Below are 7901 nucleotides of genomic sequence, written 5' to 3' on the forward strand. Positions count from 1 at the left end.
AAAAAAAAAAAAGAGTCATGTACCACAGTGTTCATTGCAGCTCTATTTACAATAGCCAGGTCATGGAAGCAACCTAAATGTCCATTGACAGCCCCGCTTTTGAAACAAGGATTCAAAGAGGTGAAGAACTCGCCAAAGGCCATACAGCCATCAGTGGCAGAGCCAGAGCTGGTACCCAGGCCTGTCTGCGTGAAGCTGGTGCTTGGCTGCACCCCTGGCATTGGGGCCATCCTTGTCGGTGGCAGGGCTGCCTGAGCATCCTGGGCTCTGGCGGGAGCGGCCTCCTTCCTGCAGGGGCTCCTTGGGCAGGGGTGGAGGAGGGGTGGCCCGTCTCAGCTCTGCCAGCAGGGGGGACAGAGCCGGGAGGCGGGCTGTCTATTGATTGACTGAAATTGGATTTGTTGACACAAACTGCCAGCATTTCACGGTGATGAAAGGATTGCCCACCGGCCTCATAACAAGCAGAGATTTCCCTGAGGGCCGCTGGAGCCGCTGGTGTGCTGCTTTGTCAGGAGAAGAAAGCAATTAGGAGGACAGGGGAGGTTATTAGGCCTTACTGCTTCCCCCAGCTCCTGCGTCCGCTGCTGCGTGGGGGAGGCACGGATTTCAGGCTCCCCAGGCTGCCTGCTGAGTCCTGTTCCCGCCGCATCCACTGCGCACCGCCCGTCTGGGGACAAACAACTTGCAGGCGCTGAGTCCAAAGCAGGAGGAGAAGGCACACCCGGATTCAGGTCACCAGAAGAAACCGGCAGGTGAAACCAGCGTTTGCCGACTGTAAAAATAACATTGCTGTATCTTAGACACAAATCCATGAATGCACGACACACACCTCTCTCTACCTTGCTTTCTCCATCCCTTTTCACGTTTTGTCACCTTAAAAGTATTCAGACTGGTATAGTTTATTTATTTATTTATTTATTTTTATTTATTTTTTGGCTGCGTTGGGCCCTCTTTGCTGTGCGTGGGCTTTTCTCTAGTTGAGGTGCGTGGGCTTCTCATTGCAGTGGCTTCTCTTGTTGAAGAGCACGAGTTCTAGGCGTGCAGGCTTCAGTAGTTGTGGCACCCGGGCTCAGTAGTTGTGGCTCACGGGCTTAGTCGCTCCGCAGCATGTGGGATCTTCCTGGACCAGGGCTCGAACCCGTGTACCCTGCATTGGCAGGCAGATGCTTAACCACTGCACCACCAGGGAAGCCCCCAGACTGGTATAGTTTAAAAGACCTATTCAGGTATGATGGTCCGCTATATACGTCTGCATAGGGACAGGTAAAGGAGACAGACGAGAGGAGGATGTACTTCCGTAGGGGACTCACTGCATTGCGTTAGTGACTGTTACTGGGACCTCAGAGATGCACAGGAGTGTGGGTGAGCAGATTAGGGTGGGTAACACTACCAGGAATGATGTCAACTTACATTTGTGTAAATGTTATAGCTAACAGAGCACTTTCACTGACATGGTTTTATTTTTTATTGTTGTGACAAAATAGACATAATATTTTCCATCTTAACCATTTTAAGTGTACAGTTCTGTGCCATTAAGTATATTCATATTGCTCTGCAACCATCACCACCATCCATCCACAGAAATCTGTCATCTTCTCAAACTGAAACTCTGTCCCCATTCGATACTAACTCCTGTTCCTCCTTCCCCAGCCCCTGGCAACCACTGTTCTTTCTGTCTCTATGAACTTGACTGTTCTAGGAAACTCACAAAATATTTGTTTTTTATTGACTGGCTTATTTCACTGAGCACAATGTCTTCAAGTTTCATCCACTTTGTAGCGTGTTCCAGAATTTCCAAAGCTGAACAATACACCATTGTCTGCATAGACCATGTTTTGCTTATCCATTCATCCATCAATGACACTTGGGTTGTTTCCACCCTTTGGCTATTGTGAAAAATGCTGCTATGAACATGCGTGTACAAATATCAGTTCGAGACTCTGTTTTCACTTTCTTTGGGTGTATACCCAGAAGAGTAATTGCTGAATCGTATGGTAATTCTATTGTCATTTTTTGAAGAAATGCCATACCATTTTCCACAGCGGCTGTACCATTTAACATTCCTACCACCAATGCACAAGGGTTCTGATCTCTCCACATCCTTGCCAAAACTTGCTATTTTCTGTCTTTTTTTGATAGTAGCCATCCTAATGTATACAAGTGGTAACTCATTGTGATTTTGATTTGCATTTCCCTAGTGATTAGTGATGGTGAGCATCTTTTCATATACTTGCTGGTTATTTTTATATCTTCTTTTGAGAAATGTCTATTCAAGCCCTTTGCCCGATTTTTTTTTTTCTTTTACTTTTTCTTTTTTTTTTTTTGCGGTACGCGGGCCTCTCACCGCTGTGGCCTCTCCCGTCGCGGAGCACAGCCTCCGGACGCGCAGGCTCAGCGGCCATGGCTCACGGGCCCAGCCGTTCCACGGCACGTGGGATCTTCCCGGACCGGGGCATGAACCCGTGTGCCCTACATCAGCAGGCGGACTCTCAACCGCTGCGCCACCAGGGAAGCCCCCTTTGCCCGTTTTTTGAATTGTTTGTTTTAGTTATGTTGCTTTATTTTGATTCTTACAATGGCTGGGGCTAGAGTTATGGATAAACCCCGTTTTACAGAGAGGAAAATGAGAGTCACAGATGTTTGGGAACTTGCCTGAGGTTTCCCAGGTGGCAGGTGGGACGGAAGGAAGGCCTTTGGACTCTCAGCTCTGTGACTTTCGGAGCCTCTTTCTGGTGGCCTCTGGAACTGCTGACGGGGTTCGAGCAACCCAGGCTGGAAAGGAGTAGCTGCTGGCCACGCCTGTGGGGGCTGACAGGTGCCTCATGGGAGGTGAGGAGTAAGCAGGCAGGTGTAGGAGGAGGACGGTCAAAAGAAAGGGATGCACGTCATCTATTGTATCCATGGCTGCATACGCTCAGACGATCAACAAACATTTGCTAAGTACTAGGCGCTATTCCAGGCTGAGAAGTCGGAGGTGAACCGGAGAACAGGGCCACTGCCTTCACGGCATTTATATTTTCGAGCCTCCCTCACGTGGCTGCTGAGCCCTTAACATGTGGCTCATCTGCACGAGAAGGGCTGTAAATGCACCAGAACTCAAAACTGAGACCAAACATGTAAAGGAGCTCATGAATACTTTTTTTTCTATTGGTTATGTGTTGAAATGATAATATTCTGGGTATCTTGGGCTAAATAAAATATATTATTGAAATTGATTTCACCTGCTTCTTTCTGCCTTTTGATGTGTGGCGACTATAAAATGTAAAATGTATGTGACTCGTGTTGTGTTCTACCGAACAGCAGTGTTCCGGCGAGAGACAGGGCCAGTAAGTAAATAAGCAAATAAACAGCTACTGCCGTATCAGGAAACGATAAATCGAGTGGAGGAGGATAAAGCAAGCTTGGCGGAGGCGGGGCTAATGGGAGGCGCTCTTCTCGGTGGGTGGTGCCTCTGAGGAGACTGTGGCTGGGCAGAGATCTGGTGGGGGCGGGGTGGACAGGGCAGCGGCTGGGGCGGGGCGAGTGTGGGGAGAGGGCCGGGGAGGGAGGCTGGCGAGGCAGGTGCACCAGACCCTTGAGCAGCCTGTGTTGCACGCAGATCCACAGCCTTGGTGACTGACAGAGGACCAAGGGAATGAGTGAGAGCAGGGACAGAGTCCCCATGAGGTGCTGAGCCAGAGAGACTAGGGGGGCCGTTAGGGGCTGCTGGTTTGGGATGGAGAGAGGACCCGTGATGAGTTCAGCATTCATGTCTGCTGCCACACATTTGAATAGATACGTGCAGTTCACGTTTGGAGATAAAGGTCTGGAGCTTGGAAGAGACTCTGAGGCTGAAAGTACATGGCGTTAGAGGTCACCTTGCAGGACGCCCTTGAATCCATGAGCACAGACATGGTGCTGAGCGGTCGCCAGGGCATGATAACTGGTCAGATCCGGTTTGAGTCCTGGGTCTGCCGCTTCCCACCATCCTGTGCCTCTTCACCTGTGTATCGACTATAGATGCCACCGACCCTTGTGAGGCTCCTCCCATTTCCTCTCTCTGAATGTGGGCTGACCCTCGGACGCCCCGGCCAGTGCACGCGGAGGAGGTGATGCTCTGCTGGTCCAGGCCCAGCCCTGAGAGGAGTGTGGCAGGACCTGCCTCGTCTCTTGGAGCCCCAAGCCCTTTGCAGAGACTCACCTGTCCTGAGGCCGCCGTGTTGTGAGGAAGCCCCCTTGCCCTCTCGTGAAGGGGCGGGATGGGGAGACAGAGAGAGATGCCCGAACAGCCCCCAGCCATTCAAGACGCTCCCGCTGAGGCCCCAGACATCATGGAACGGAGATGAGCTCTCCTTGCTCTACCTCCTTCAAATTTATGAGCCACAGAATGATGAGATATAAGAATAACAAGCCGGCTTAAACTACTAAGTTTTGCAATAGTTTATTCAGCAATAGATACACAGAACAATATACAAAATGGGATAATACTACTTTTTTTATTTGATTTTAGGGAGGATGATAGGAACTTTGAAGCACGGATTTTGGCTCTGGATAGGTACTACATAAACATTCTTTTTCTTTCCCTCGTACAGCTTATATTTAAAAGTCAAAAATCTATCCTGTCTTAGTTTTTAGCCTTGCGGAATGGCACAGAAGAAATTGAAGTCCTATTTCATGTCATATATATTCTTTTAAATGTATGGAAATGGCTATCATGAAATCATAGGCGATATTCCCTATACTGGATTGCATATCTCCCCATGTTTACACTGGTGTCAAGTCACATTCTCCTGGTCACTTCCTAGAATCTGTTGTATCTTAAAATTCCCATTCGGATGTGTTGCTTAGAAGGACCACCGCAGGTGCGGTGAGTCCAGCCCTGGGCATGATGAGAACATCCCCCTCTTCACCTGGACACATCACAACTCTGACGGTGCTGGCGGATTGGAGAAACACCTCATGCCTTTAGGATTTTGATTCTGTTAGGCAATGTATTTGCCATCATTCCTAGTTTCAAGACAACACAGATTTGATCAATTATACCATCTCTCTCCTCTTCCAGATCATTTATAGAAATGTTGGATAAGACTGGGATGGGCAGAACCAATAGACATCTCACTATGTACTGACACTTGCTCGTTCATCGGCCCCGCTAGGCGTGTTTTTTCAAGCAGTTATGTGTGAATCACCCAACACTCAGTCCTCCAGCCCACATTTCCCCCATCTGTTTAGGGGAATATTCAGTCTAGCTCCTTAGCATATATTATCTACTTTTGTCCTGTTACAATACCTGGTGTCATTTGCCTACCTGTGTTAGGTGCCATCACAGGCAGGGGCCACGTCCTACTTTTCTTTTGTTGACACCTATGTTGAATGTGCCAGATGTACCCAGGGAGCCCTTGGATGCCTGAAACTTTCAGTCACACCGCTCAATCGATATGCCTGTTTTCTTTTTTTTTTCTTTTTTTAAATAGGTCGTACATGTCTTTTTTTTTTTTTTTTTTTTTTTTTTTTTTTTAAGTAGGGCGGACATTTTTTTTTTTTTTTTTTTTTTGTCTTTTTTTATTGAAGTGTACTTGATTTACAATGCTGTGTTACTTTCAGGTGTACAGCAAAGCAGCAAAGTGATTCAGTTTTATATATATAAAACTGAATTATATATATAATTTTATATATTTTATATATGTGTACAATCTATTCTTTTTCATAGTCTTTTCCATGATAGGTTATTATAAAATATTGAATATAGTACAGTAGGCCCTTGTTGGTTATCTATTTTATTTTATTTTATTTATTTAATTTTGTTGTTTAGTTTTTATTTCATAGTCATAAACTTAACTTTGCAATTCAGCTAAACTTGGAGGGAGGTAAAGACGATGTGGAACCCTAAGAACTGCAGTGAGAGCACAAAGATGATAGGCTATTCCAAGCAGATGGGGGCGAAGGGGTGCCCTCCTGAGAGCTACAGAAGGAATGGTCTGGTGGTTAAGGTAAAACACAAGTCAAACTTATTAGACTTGTCCCCAGTCAGCAATGGTGATCTTCTTTGCTGGTCTTGCCATTCCTGGACCCAAAGCGCTCCATGGCTTCCGCAATATTCACGCCCTCTTTCACCTTGCCCCAAACCACATGCTTGCCATCCAGCCACTCCGTCTTGGCAGCGCAGATGAAAAACTGGGAACCGTTTGTGTCGGGGCCAGCATTTGCCGTGGACAAGATGCCAGGACCCGCATGCTTCAGGGGGAAATTCTCATCATCAAATTTCTCCCCATAGATGGACTTGCCACCAGTGCCATTATGGAGTGTGAAGTCACCACCCCGGCACATAAATCCCAGAATTATTCTGTGAAAGCAGGACCCTTTATAACCAAAGCCTTTCTCCCCAGTGCTCAGAGCACGAAAGTTTTCTGCTGTCTTTGGAACTTTGCCTGCAAACAGCTCGAAGGAGACGCGACCCAAGGGCTCGCCGTCGATGGCCATGTCGAAGAACACGGTGGGGTTGACCACGCTGAGCAGCGCGGGAGGCTCCAGGGTAGCGGCGTCTGCAAGGCTGGTTATCTGTTTTATATCTAGTGGTGTGTGTATGTCCATCCCAAACCCCTAATTTGTCCCGCCCCCATCTTTCCCCTTTGGTAACCATAAGTCTGTTTTCTATGTCGGTGAGTCTATTTCTGTTTTGTAAATGCGTTCATTTGTATCATTTTTAGATTCCACCTGTAAGCGATATCATGTGATATTTGTCTTTCTCCGTCTGACTTATCTCACTTAGTATGATCATCTCTAGGTCCATCCATGTTGCTGCAAATGGCATTATTTCATTCTTTTTTATGGCTTAGTGTTCCATTATATATATATACACAGATATGCCTATTTTCTTATTTATGCCTGCTCTGACCCCATAACATATTTTTGCTTATAATTATTTAATACGTAGGGTATGTGGGAAAAAACCTCAGTTTGATTTAAAATTTTTTTTTTAACATCTTTATGGGAGCATAATTGCTTTACAATGGTGTGTTAGTTTCTGCTTTATAACACAGTGAATCAGTTATACATATGTTCCCATATCTCTTCCCTCTTGCGTCTCCCTCCCTCCCACCCTCCCTATCCCACCCCTCTAGGTAGTCACAAAGCACAGAGCTGATCTCCCTGTGCTATGTGGCTGCTTCCCACTAGCTATCTCTCTTACGTTTGGTAGTGTATATATGTCCATGCCACTCTCTCACTTTGTCACAGCTTACCCTTCCCCCTCCCCATGGCCCCAAACCACATGCTTGCCATCCAGCCACTCCGTCTTGGCAGCGCAGATGAAAAACTGGGAACCGTTTGTGTCGGGGCCAGCATTTGCCGTGGACAAGATGCCAGGACCCGCATGCTTCAGGGGGAAATTCTCATCATCAAATTTCTCCCCATAGATGGACTTGCCACCAGTGCCATTATGGAGTGTGAAGTCACCACCCCGGCACATAAATCCCAGAATTATTCTGTGAAAGCAGGACCCTTTATAACCAAAGCCTTTCTCCCCAGTGCTCAGAGCACGAAAGTTTTCTGCTGTCTTTGGAACTTTGCCTGCAAACAGCTCGAAGGAGACGCGACCCAAGGGCTCGCCGTCGATGGCCATGTCGAAGAACACGGTGGGGTTGACCACGCTGAGCAGCGCGGGAGGCTCCAGGGTAGCGGCGTCTGCAAGGCTGGTTATCTGTTTTATATCTAGTGGTGTGTGTATGTCCATCCCAAACCCCTAATTTGTCCCGCCCCCATCTTTCCCCTTTGGTAACCATAAGTCTGTTTTCTATGTCGGTGAGTCTATTTCTGTTTTGTAAATGCGTTCATTTGTATCATTTTTAGATTCCACCTGTAAGCGATATCATGTGATATTTGTCTTTCTCCGTCTGACTTATCTCACTTAGTATGATCATCTC

General features: G+C 47.1%; 1 pseudogene; it reads right to left on the reverse strand.

The window, feature by feature from the left end:
- Positions 1 to 5990: 5990 nt before the first annotated feature.
- LOC103086497 (peptidyl-prolyl cis-trans isomerase A pseudogene) lies at positions 5991 to 7600 on the reverse strand (annotated as a pseudogene).
- Positions 7601 to 7901: the final 301 nt, after the last annotated feature.

Source organism: Lipotes vexillifer, unplaced genomic scaffold, assembly GCF_000442215.2.
Source record: "Lipotes vexillifer unplaced genomic scaffold, Lipotes_vexillifer_v1.1 scaffold444, whole genome shotgun sequence".
In the NCBI taxonomy this organism is placed as follows: domain Eukaryota; kingdom Metazoa; phylum Chordata; class Mammalia; order Artiodactyla; family Lipotidae; genus Lipotes; species Lipotes vexillifer.